The following is a 12,470-nucleotide window of genomic DNA, read 5'->3' as shown; positions in this document are numbered from 1 at the left end:
ATAAATTTCTTAGACCGCGTTCCGTTTGTCGAAAAAGTTTTAACCCTAAAAAGTTTTAAATTTAACCTTGCGAAACTCGTCATGTTTGCAGGGAGGCGAGATTTCGTTACGACTCCCGTGACATCCATTTAAGTTCGGCTGCTCCGAACATGCGTTCAAAAAGTAAGTTGTTGTTTAAATGGAACTTTAATAGACGTGTCGTTTTTGGTTCATCGAAATAATATTTCTCAAGAAAATTCTAGCTACTAAGCGGGCGTAGCTTGAAACTCGAGTTTAACGCGAAAACTGAAATGCGTTACGGTAAATTGAAAGGTTTTAGATTTTACAAATTTTTACGACAAATTTCCGAAAGCAAAATGTTTGATTTTTCTTCACAACAGTTTAGCCAATGTTTAGTTGAGCAACTTATTGTCAGTTTTATTTAAGTAACCAGGTCACAATTGGGAAGCAAATCAATCTTGTAGAAACTAAGAAAATTCTGCATTAAAATTTACTCTTCTATAAATGTTGACAGGCAAATGCCATTTTTTGACAATTTTACACTTAAAGAACTGGTAAATTTATTATTATTACTACTAGACTAAGTAACATACCAAATAGCAAAAAAAACTACAAATATTTTAATACATTTCTCATTTCTTAGGGATTTACCAATGCTTACTATACGTAAACTTTCGAAATATTTAGGTTTCTCATTTTCAGTCAAAATGATCAATGTAGAAATGCCTCGACAAATAACAAAATTATACATTGATTTTCAGAATTTAATAAGACTTTTTTTTGGTGGTTGAGGCATCATATCATCATTCATAATTCTCACACTAACAAAGGCACTTCTACTACTACTACTCTACTTTGGTGTAGTAAATTGATTAGTTACTTGATGTATTGGCAACTGAAGAATCTCAAGATGGAATAAAGAAACTGTTTTAGAAAAAAATTAAACGAATTTCTTTCTAATAAGGATTTGCCGCCTTAGAAACTGAACAACTTTGTATGTTAGAAAGGTTTTTGAGACACCTTTTAACATTTCAATAAAACTCACCCTGTACAGTTGACAGATCTAGTTCATTAATCAACACGTTAGGTAACGTGTTACACGATACGTTGGTTCTCCATTTGCATTTCCAGTGTACAGTGTTAATGTTTTCCATTCTGACAATGTCTAATAATTATGTTTGATTTGTTCAGCAAATTAATGAATTCCTGTCCTTAATCAGTCTGTTAGAGTCAAACCATTATTCCTCCTTAACAATAATAATTCATATTTGTGTCTTTTACAGTCGTATTTTTTAACCCATTTACTAAATACTATCCCGCTGGAAATGTTTACAAAATAGCTTATATGACAGCCGCGTTTCGGCATTGTTTCATTACGGCATCACGTATACAGATTTGGAATATCATGTAGTGCGAACAAAGCTGTTGTAACCGTAATGCGTTTCAATGTAAACACGTAGTTATTATAAAACGTACTTAAATCACGCTTTAACAGTCGGTTTTACGAGTCGAAGCAAATAGTGTCGCTGCAATTAAACTGTAATAGTGTTATTCCTATGATCGTTGTCAACATTAATTCTGGATAATTGCAATCTGTTAACTAAACAACACGTTGCTATTACGTAGCTAAGATTAGTTTGCTTAAAAAAAAAGTGAGCGACAATATTAGATCAACCATTCGAACAGATACATAAAACAATTTCCATGAACGTGCAAGGGGGCAAATTTATTAGAAAGGAAACGCTCCGTGAAGCGTTCCAGAAAAATTCCTGACGTGTCAAGAATGCGGCATTCTTTGACTGCGTCCTATAATTTCGGCATCCGGCTGCGATTTCGAGTGACAAAGTGGCGTGAATTTGTGGATGTGACGACGAAATCGGAAATATGCGTTTGACAAATACGCCACATCCCGACTCCCTGAAACTCGCTTTGAAATCTCGTTTCAGTTTAAGATCGGTGTTAGAACAAGAATTTTTCACTTACCTAAATGGATATTTGTTGTTTATGATCTTTATTTTTATTAGAAAAAAAACTAAATCAAATAGTTAGTAACCAGCAGCAAGTATACTAAAACCTAGTTTATCAAAGAAATTTTAACTTTAGCAGTAGCATTAAATTTAGTATTGACCTTAAGGAAATCCCCGTTAAAGTAACGAGGGTGTTTATGAATTCTTAATTTAACCCTACAGTTTTCTGAAAGTTAACTTTTAATTTCTGTTTAGTCCTTTCATGAATAAAGCACACGATGTTTAAACATTATAGATTTATCTCTATTAATTACTTGTAAGACCATGAATTTTGTGAAAATCCAAAGTCAGCAGCTACAGTTAATACTTTGTACAAAACCAAACTAGCAAAAAAAACTACACTGATCAAGTCGAAATCAAGGTGGAATTAATGTAACTTCATTTTGGTTTTACTGGTTTTGTATTTCTATTCCAGTTTCAAATCAACAGTCCATTTTTATTTCAGGGTATAATTAAAGTGACATTTCAGTAATCTGTTCACAAAATGAAAGAGCAAACTTTTGGTCATATTATTTAGTAGCTTCGTTTAGATATTTTACATTTTAGATATGCGCTTCTTCTTCACATTTGTCCTTTACTGTTTCTCACAAAGCTCTGTCATATAAATCAAAACTATTTCAGCTTCGCACTTTTCAATTTCTGACCCATCTTAGAAACAAAATTAAATGGTACAAACCTACTCGGGAGTATACAAATTCAGACAAGCAAAAAAACATTTCGTGTCTCCAGTCGATTGGGAAAGTTGAATGAAAGTAAAATTGTTCTCGTTTTAGTCAACGAAAACTTTTTATTATTTTCTCGTTGCGTTATTTCAGTTAGGACGTGTAATAAACATTCCTTGTTTTTGTTATCGTACAATTTTTTCGGATGAATTTGAAAAGTTTATGAAGAAAATTCTTGTAGAGCACAAAGAAAACTGTCCCTGTCAGCTAAAAGTGGCTTTCTTTTACTCGCTAAGTGAAATATGCCCGGTTATGAAAAGCTTCCACCGACTTGAAACGATTCCAAACCGTATAAATGCCAAATCAGTGCGTAGCCCCGTTACCTTAATTTGAAAGAACGACCGACAATAAAATTAAGGTGCGTCCTGTTAGATCTAGATAATATGTTCTACTAATCAAGCTTAATTATTTAGGAGACTTAGGACTCCTGAGTAAACAGTTCTATAAATTTCCATCTAGCGTGCAACCGCACTTACTTAAACTGTAAAAGGCGGTCGACCCTAGTAAACACTCTACGGGCCAAGCAAACTAATCTCGCCGCCTTTAATAATGAATATTGTTTGTTGTGTATTTATCGCACATGTGCTTTATCCGGCACCGCAAGGACTCAAACCGTGCACGGACCGCAAAAAGTTACTTTATCAAACATAGGCCGCTAAATATTTATGGCCTAAAAACGAACTGCACACAAATGCATTATTTATTTTTCAACAAACATTGAATTCAAATCCTTTTAAGTTATTTTATTTTATACATATTTGAATTTATATCATTTGTGTCCTCATTTAACATGTGGAATTCCTTTGATTTTCAGTGTACATGTAGCAGAACTAGTGGCTTGAGAAGAACCAAATTAATCTGAATCACAATAATACAAATTTTGTATCAGAATCTACTTGAAGTAAATATTTAAGCTAAGTAATTTACTTAAATACGGTTAAAAATTGTAAATCTACTCTAAAATAATTAGCATTTTTTCAAATAAACTACTTATTAATTATAATTTATATTAGAAATTTTAGAGGTAAGTAATTGCAAATTTAAACATAAGTACTTTTTAAACATACCTCAAGTAAAAATTTGTGTGTCGATTATTATGTTACATATTGTTAGCAGGTTTCAATTATTAGTTGCGTCCTGCCTCCCATAATATATGTCTCCATTTTTCCTTCTGTCCCATTAAAGTGGTCAAAAATAACATTGTATACCTCAAAAAATAATGGCAATTGGCAGTGTGAACCAATATAAGAACGCTTAAAAAAACTTAATAATAAAATAGTTGCTTAGAGACTCCTGGAGATAATAAATAAATGTACTTATATTTCTAACTCTTTCGTTAGATGGGTACAACTTCCAAAGCAAACGCAAAATTGTGAAATAACTGTGAAAAGGTACATTGTAAATAACATTAATTCTACGCATTTCTTCTATAAGAAAGTTTACGCATTTTCTGTTGGGGGCGCTGCAAACCTTGGCAGGAAAAATTTCAAATACCTATTTAATACAAGAATTTTAACCCTGAATTGTTAAAAGTTCAGTCATTTTTACAATGTGAATATAAACAAAATTCTAATCGCATAGAAAAAAACAGTACAAAAATTGTACAAAATTATCAATTTTCCGATTTTCAAACTGTTGAAATTCAGTGTCAAAATACAAGTTAAGGCAATTTTTTACTCCAATCTCTAGAGTTGGATATGCCATTAAATTATCGTAAAGCTAAATTACAACAATTATTTAGTTGTATTAGTACATACCCGTAATAGGCAGACATTGCTAAAAAATGTTCAGCTTGTCCTGGCTGAATATTTAACTATTTTGGAAGAAAATCGTATGGTTTGGAATATTCCAACCAATAACAAAACTTACAGTAAACATATCTTTTCCATTTACCTACATTCGCAATAAGCAATGCAATGACTACTTTGCATTAAAATTTAATTAACTAGTGTGGTCACACCTGGCCTTTCTGTGAATATAACCACATACATTGAACAGCTTGGGAGTTAATTTCAACGAATCAAAGAAATTTTTTGAACTGGTTTTATAAGTTTAAAAGTACGAAGACATCAAAAAATCCTGTATCGTAAATAACTTTATAAAGTTATAAACGAAGTTCACGACCGTGGATATTAAATATTGCTTGTGCATCGAATTTGCATTGAATACATAAACCAACCGCGACGATGGGTCATATGCATGCGAATGGCTTCGAAATTGTGTGCCGAAACTCAACTTGAGGTCGTTTATGGTAAACTGCTAAGTTTGCATTATGGGGGAATTATGGGTGGTTGAATGTTCTTGAACTTTCCGTAAGATTACTCAGCAAAGTGTTTTAATAACGCCCAAAACCGACACGTAAAACGGGATAAAGATTTTTTTTACATTATTCGAAAGCCCTCCTACCTTTTCAGCAATAAAACATAATGTGTTTAATTTCGAAGGATAAACAACCGGACATCAAAAAAAAAAAGGAAGTCTGAGAGGAAGTTCGCAATAAATAATGTATTAATTGGGCGCACAATAGTCTGTTCATCTCGGTATTCTTTCGGCTCGGGGAAATTTTATTTCGACCTAAATTTGTCATAAAGAATTCCTTTGTACTTTTCACAAGATGGGGTCGAAAAGAAAAACTGATTTTCTAGACGAGATACCGGGTGTGTCATGAATAATTCATAAAGAAACTTGTTCGACTGCTTCGGTACACGAAGAGTCCTGAATCCTGAGATATTACGTTTCGATTTAGGTTGGCTTTAGGACAAAACCTGCCAACAGTCGTTAATTGCACCCCATTTTAAAAGCAGACCAAATCAAACCACACTTTTTCAACGATACTTATTCTTTTCACTGCTTTACACAAAATTGAATAGCATTTTCATGTTTCTTAACTGAACTATCGGCACGAGATCTAACTTCATTTACGATTGCCGCCTGGATTGATGGCTTCTGGGAGCTGTTCAATTACTTTAATGATAGTTTTAAAGCAGTATGAGAGGCATTAAGGTAAGTAGTTCCTAACGTAAAGATTTACATGATGATATTTACTTTAATGGGGCTTATTTTTAGGTGTTTTATGACTAGGTCAGGTGTCATAAAAATTATTACCGCACCCAAAGCAAAATGTAATTAATTTACAATGATGATGTTTTTGTGTGTGTGTGTGTGTTAACTACATTTGCAATACCTAATACTAAAAATTGGTTAAAATCCTAAATTTTTTTTTTCATATAATAACACAGCCTAAAGAAGTAATAAAATTATCAACAGAAACAAAAAAAAAATTCCTGTTTGTGTTTAATTTCGAAAACCATTAGGTCTAAGTAAAAGACTATCATATACAGAGTGTCCCGAAGATATTCTTAAAAAACTTTATAGACATTAACTTTCATCGATTAAAAGATTTTTCTACTTAATTTGTAAACTTTGTTAGCTTCGAACATATTTGACTTTGAAAAATAAGAATTTCTACTACTACTACTAAAACAACAATAAAAAGAAGCGTGTCAACAAACTTGGATACTATTCACTAGTTAAGTTTAACATGCATTTTCCGTTACAATTTTGACTAATCCTTAAACGTTCGCACGTGTTAAAAAAAAAGTTAAAGTAACTAACGATTTCCATTTGATACGTAAAAGGCAATCAGAACAAGAAATCACACAAGTTTATTTTATTAAAGCGCATTAACGTTCGAAACTCCATCCAGGTGGCTTGAAAGAACCGTTGCATGCAATGTCAAATCGTGCCCGTATTTTACGCTAACTACATCCACAAGTTCAAATTGAAAGTATTTCACTTTAATAAATGTTTACTTGTCCACAAGTTTTCTGCCTTTGACTTTACTGAAACAACTATTAAAAACCAAGATTGATTATGCCTCAATTCGACTAATACGCCCCTGATTTATCAATTCAAATATTGCCACATTACCAGTCACGCAATCGGAAAACACCCATTTCACATAGGTATCGTAAAAAAGAGCAGGGCAAAGGTCCGTCGATGCATCTATCTGCGTCGATTTTCAAACAAAGCCCAATTTTCAACATCGCAAAATTTGTGCTTGAAATGTTTAACAGCTTTTTCTGTTGTGCCGCTTAAAAGGGAAGCTTTTATGGCAAATTTGGTTTTAAATTGGTTTTTTTTCGATAGCACATTCAGTTAAACATAACCTCAATTTGAAAATTTAAAAGAAAGTGGCTTGACATAGATCGGTGACAACAAATATTTGGTTTTAACGGAAGTCTATATTGCCATTAATACAAAACAAATAACCGAGTCTGCCGTCAAAGACGCTATCCCTTCTGGGAAAATCCATGTTTACAAAACTAAGGCCCTATTCCTTGCTCAAAGGAACCGAATTTAAAATCGAACCTTCGAATGCTTGAATTAAAAATAAGGTCCGATTCGTCTTTCACATCGGAATTGGTTTCTAATGACACAATAGAAAAAGGGAGATATAAAAAAAACCTTTGTTCAAGAACAGTCAAGCACAAAGACTATAACCATTTACGTACATTTTTGATATTGCGCTAATAGTATTCAGTCTGTAAAAGTAAAACAGAGCAACATTTCGTACACTTGATCGATTTCTGGAGGGTTCGGTATTACCACTTGGAGAATAAAGTGACTTTTCGGCTTCGGCAATTACAAGTTTCATTCATATTTATGCAACAAAAGCCGTTTCGAAATAAGCGGGCGCAGTTTCTGAGCGGTCCCGTTTATTTCAAAGCGTACCTAAAATTATTCGATCCTAGGAATCCGTAGAACATAGCAAATAGAGGCTTAATTACTACTTTACTTTCGCCAGTTTATGCTGCGGCTACCACGGTGCTTAAGATTGGCTTCGGTTTGTTAAACTTCCTTGTTCGACAACTCAAGTTAAGATCCCCGGTTTGCATAATGTAAAATCTTGTTTACCGAACTAACCGCTAAGTTAATCTTTACGGTTTAATAAATCTATGTAAGGAAAATGCAGGTAAAATTTGGTCGAGTATGTTGGAAACTATTCTCAAACATCATTAAAAGAAGTCAAAGATAGAGCTTATTAGAAGAAAGTGTTAGGTACATGGCAACTTTAGTTTAAAAAACATTGTCAGATAGACTTGGTGTAACCGATATAATAATAATACTAATTGACATCTAGCATTGATTTTCTGGAAATATTGACTTGAACTTTTTCTGGGTGTTAAATGGAACGTATTATCAATATTATCAGGAGCGAAACACCCCCGTGGCTAGCGTTCGCTTTAAAGTGTTATAAGTCCCTAAGAACCTCAATAAATCTGTTCAGAAGGGCGTGTTTGGTGAATTATTTTCTTGATACCGGATTTAACCACTAAAGCTAGTGGGAAGATAGATATTTCTTTTCAAAACCCAATACGTATTTTTTGCTTTGTTTTATATACAAACTTGTTCTGTTGCTTGATTAAAGAATTAATCAAGTACTCCAGCGTGTGGCTTTCTTTTGTGAATGGTGCAAATTTGTTGCACAATCAGCCCTAAATAAAGTAAAACCTTTGTATTCCCGATAGGAAGGAGCTTGTCGATTGCACTGCTGTGGGGTATTGTTTTTGTTCTCCATTCAGTGTGGCTATTTGCCAATAGCCGAGGTTTGTTGAATAATTCTTCCTACGAGACCAGGGTATTATTTAATAATTTTAATTATACATTCCTAAAACTTGAAATTCTCTAGCAGTCTTTGAAACGCAATATCTTTTATAGTTTTCCATTAAACACACATAAAGACAATGGAACTTCCATAAAATGGGCTTAGTGGCTATTCAATATTGCCTAGCACTCCCGAACAAACAATATAACTCATTTCTCATTGCTCTATCTTTTCCAGTAAACTTTGCGCACAAATTTCCTTTATGTCGAAATTAAACAACGTTTATTTAGAAGTACTTGAGTGTATAAATATGTATGGGCTACGAATTGCCAAAGTTAAAAACTAGCCCCGTTCAAATTTACAGGTTTTATTTGTTGTCCGGATTTCAAAGCACCGACGATTTATTCTCAATTAATACCGAAAAGTTTTATTAGTTACAGTTTTATGTGCTTTTGTCTACGTAACGGGAATTGGTTATTGCCGAAAGGTAAATTTATCCTCAGTTTCAAAGTGGAGGCTGACTGTATTGAGTATTGATCTGAATAAATTTGTAGACCGTTCGTTTTATTGGTTACTTAAACATTTTTTCGTGCATAAATTATCTGCCATCTTTTATATATTAGGTTTTCGAGTGCAAAGCTAATCATTCTAGCAATTCTGGATAGCTCTGTTATTGATCAAGAACCAAAGAAACATTACTAATGGCTTACCTTTCAGAAAAAATTTACCTGACTTATAAGTGACTTGTTTTTTCATATCTTAACGATGATTGATTGGGTTCTGATAATTTAGAAACAACTGTTTAGCTTAACCGGACAAGCGAAAATACGTGTTAAATTACAGTGTTTATTAGAATCTAATATCTGTTTTTTTTACCTAAAAGTAGGCAATTACTATGGACTTAATAAGAATGCTATCCAGAGTTGCGTAAAACCATCTAAAATTTAATAATAAGAAATTTTACTACTGTGATACTCAATTAATATACCATCAATATTTTTTGCAATAATTTAGATTTAAGGTAACCTATCTGTAGGAATGTCTTAGACAAATCTATATAGAAAATTTGACAAAGTGAAATTAATCGAATTCGAAGAAATAGAGAAGAGAGGAGATCTTTTCCAAAAACCACGTACTAAAGGAAAAACAATACATTTTTGAAAAAAAATACATCATTTGATAAAATGATTCAGAAGCATTTACACTAAGTATCCCAGTATTTATTTAAAGTTGTTAAACAATTATTATTAGCTTCTATACTAAATAATTACACATTTAACTATGCTTTTCAACTTGCAACATTCCTTACTTATTATTGTCAGATCACGAGTATTATTTTGCCTAAACTTAAGACATTAACACTATTGACAGTTGCAAAAGTGCAACATGACCATAATTACTGAGTCAACATTACTTTTTCCTACTATAGTGGATTATCTACATAATTACATTTTATTTATTCATTTTTTCGAATATCAGTAACTAACGGGTTTGACAGAAATTGGTGTTTTTTCTGTAATTGAGTAGTTTACAGATAATAAGAGATGACTTTGAGTTTTGGAACGCCTTGTATAAAACATAATTGGGTGACCAAAAAACGTAAAAATTTAGTGAAAAGTACGATGGCGTCGTTCATTTATAAAAAATGAAAATTTCCGTCATAAAATTCGCTTTCTACCCATACAGGCGGTAATTTATTTTAATTAAATCATCCTAAAAGTCAAAATCTGTTACAGTAACAAATTTTTCCGTTGGCAAACGACACAAAATAACACGAGTCTCTTTTTTTGTTGTTGTTACGAAAATAAAATATATGGTTCGGCTCTGAAAGGACCCGTCGATAAATACACGGAAAGCAAAAATATGTTGGAATTACACGCTTGCCGAGCTGTTTTTCATATGCTATGATCATACAAATTGATTGTAATTTATTTTTAGTTCGTTTTTCCCGTTTTATATGTTTTTCTTGAATACGTGAAACGGATTTTGATTTACAGCTGATAGATTGAATGGAAATGTTTATAATGACCGCGAACATTGATGGAGTACTTAATTCAATAAAACCTTAAAGATAGTAACAAATAATAATTTGTTTTGTGCTACTTTTATGTTTTTGTATCTACTATATTGCGTTTTAATGTCCAAGGCTTTTTGTAAGAACCATTGAACTCTTAGTTTAAATTCAGAATTTCTATAAAACTAAACTACTGGCCAATTAAAACGAAATAAAATTTGGAAAAGTAAAGTCCTTAAGTTACCACAAAAATGCCATTACAAACAACTTTTAACCTTGAAATTCGATGTCAAATTATTGCTAGGCTAGGTTAGGCTAGTCAATGGTTGTACATAGGTAATTCTTGCTATTTTTGAATACTTAATACCTTTTGGGGCTTTGGTTCCTTATAACTAATAACATATTATTCTCACAGATCTATGACTTTCAACTTTTGTCAACAAGCCGATTATTAGTGCATTATTAATAGGTCGTGTACAAAAATATTAAAGCTCTTCTCCATCTGTTAACCTTAGTAATTCGCTACGCGACTTAAATATTAAACCTCAACTTCAGAAACCCGATTTCACTAGAGCTCCAAGAGATTCTCCTAATTTGTTAAAGTTCCAGCAAGTTGTTTTCATTTGGGATGGCTTGAACTTTATTCTTTCGTTCCCGAAATAGAACGGCAATTTGCTAGCACAGATTCAGGGCGCAAAAATTTTGGTTTCCTTTAAATTAGTTTCATTCGCCGCCAATTAATTTTGTAAGCACGATTATTACATTGAAAACAAATCATCAGTTTTCGATTTCTAGAAATTTAGGTACTTTTAACATCATCAAGTATAGTAATTCCGGTTAATGGATCACCGCTGTCAAATCCACTTAAATTTGAGCCAGGCAATTTCCGTACACTCATTACGTAGTTGAGAAAAGGTACACAAAAGCGGACGTTTTTATTTGCCAATTATAGGGTCAAAGTTACATTAAGTTGTTGTGCCCTTCAACCAAACACATCCTGTGATTTAAAGGTTGTCCGACCACAAAAACCGGAAATTCGCTAAGCGCAGGGACTTTCAGGGCCTAATGCTCAAACCACATGACCTGGGGAATTTCGGCCTACTATCCTAGCTTTAATACTTTCTTACCCCCTACACTGCAATACAATAATAAGGGTCACTCTGGTTATAAAGCTTTTAGCGGAGGAAAAGCTTTGGAATTTATAATTGCTGTTAAGCGGTTCTTATGCTTAGTAAAGCTTATTAACCGTCTTCGATTAGAAAAAAGAAATGGGACATAATCTTTTATATGGCACGTGAGACCAAGCGAAGGCAATATGGAACAATGTTATAACAATAAAATAGAGCAGTTCGTCTGAAGAAACGGCTAAATTGTACAGTTGTGGCTATTTAAGGGTAATGTCCCGCAATTTATTCCATTATGGGACCATTTCGTTCCGTTACATATTAAACTGTTTAACAGATAACATTTCCCCAAAGAACGTTCTGGCTTAATGAACCTTATAGTTTAGATATTTTTCCGAACGATATTCCACAAGCACACCTCCTTTTTTCTTCCTTACAATAACCACTTCCTAAAAATATTGTTGCGAAGCGAACTTTTGATTATTAGTTAGGATTTCTTTAGTTATTTGTTGTTATCCCTGTATGTTACGTTGCTTTGTTTACGTTCTACATTCTTTTGTCTGTGTTCTAGAAAATCCTGGCTCCGTTGCTTATATAGAGAGAGATTTATGTTACAGCTTAATGAGTGTGAGAGAGAAAGTCAATTTCATGAATATTTGGGAACTTTCTAGAAACCATGGAAGCCTATATAAGCAGCTGAACCAGGCCTGGTTAGTTAGTTGTTGAGTTGATGGTTGTAGTGAAGTCGAAGTTGTCAGATAACGAGGTTAAGTGTCAGTGTCAGTTTATTGTTTTGTAAACAATATACAGTGTTGTACAAGAAGTGTGTCATTAAGGAGTACGACGGTACAATATCTTAACTTTGAGTTTAAAAGCGAGGACTTTCACATTAATTTTATAGCGCATTATCTGGGTATAACATTGCGATTCAACCGATAACGAAATCACCTAGCCTTATGAGTTTACATGCATATA

At 33.0% G+C, this 12,470-nt stretch overlaps 1 protein-coding gene and 1 long non-coding RNA gene across 4 annotated transcripts in view; one reads left to right on the top strand and one right to left on the bottom strand.

The window, feature by feature from the left end:
* LOC145728511 (uncharacterized) overlaps window positions 1-3,864 on the top strand; it is a 112,656-nt gene extending 108,792 nt beyond the window's left edge. Inside the window, exon 6 of the long non-coding RNA XR_014178102.1 lies at window positions 3,564-3,864. This is a non-coding gene — a long non-coding RNA (uncharacterized LOC145728511). The remainder of the gene's footprint in view (window positions 1-3,563) is intronic.
* Camta (Calmodulin-binding transcription activator) overlaps window positions 1-12,470 on the bottom strand; it is a 153,862-nt gene that overhangs the window by 43,990 nt on the left and 97,402 nt on the right. The gene's annotated exons all lie outside the window — the stretch shown is intronic.

The sequence above is a fragment of the Ips typographus genome, linkage group LG4 (genome assembly GCF_016097725.1).
Source record: "Ips typographus isolate SLU linkage group LG4, UJ_Ityp_2.0, whole genome shotgun sequence".
In the NCBI taxonomy this organism is placed as follows: Eukaryota; Metazoa; Arthropoda; class Insecta; order Coleoptera; family Curculionidae; genus Ips; species Ips typographus.
This window is presented reverse-complemented; position numbering and strand designations above follow the sequence as displayed.